The 537-nt window shown below is 40.8% G+C and overlaps 1 protein-coding gene across 1 annotated transcript in view; it reads right to left on the bottom strand.

Moving 5' to 3' along the window:
- The window catches only part of FRAS1 (Fraser extracellular matrix complex subunit 1), a 479,756-nt gene that overhangs the window by 65,011 nt on the left and 414,208 nt on the right, over positions 1-537 (bottom strand). The gene's annotated exons all lie outside the window — the stretch shown is intronic.

Raw genomic sequence — 537 nt, 5'->3', positions numbered from 1 at the left:
AGGGAAAACCACAGGCAAAAGAGAGAAACCAGTTCTCAAACTCAACTCAAGAACTGTGTGTGTTTGGGTGGGGACAAGAATTTAATGCTAGACATGGTTATGGCATATCTTAAAATGACCAAATTGGGCTTTAGGAGAAGGGGAATAAAATTTCTAAAGTATTCCTCTGAGGACATTCACCCACAAAAATACTTCCTTCCCATTAATGGCATATTCCAGATATGTCCCCAAATCTATCTTTCCCTTCTTCTAGTTAACAAACTTTTAGCTGGGCACCTGACTAATCAGCTAGACACTCTATCTCCCAGCGTCCCATGCAACAGATGAGCCCATGTGACCCATTTCTTGCCAAAATAATATGACTGCAAGAGATGTGTTTAATTTCTGTTCCACTTGCTTAAAATATATCCCTTGCCCTTGCCATGGGTAGTGTTGCTAAGTGGTTAAAGCAGCCATGGGCAAACTACGGTCCGTGGGCCGGATCTGGCCCGTTTGAAATGAATAAAACTAAAAAAAAAAAAAAAAAGAACATACCCT

This window comes from Myotis davidii, unplaced genomic scaffold (assembly GCF_000327345.1).
Source record: "Myotis davidii unplaced genomic scaffold, ASM32734v1 scaffold449, whole genome shotgun sequence".
In the NCBI taxonomy this organism is placed as follows: Eukaryota; Metazoa; Chordata; class Mammalia; order Chiroptera; family Vespertilionidae; genus Myotis; species Myotis davidii.
Note: the sequence above shows the minus strand (reverse complement) of the source record. Positions and strands in the feature narration are given on the sequence as shown.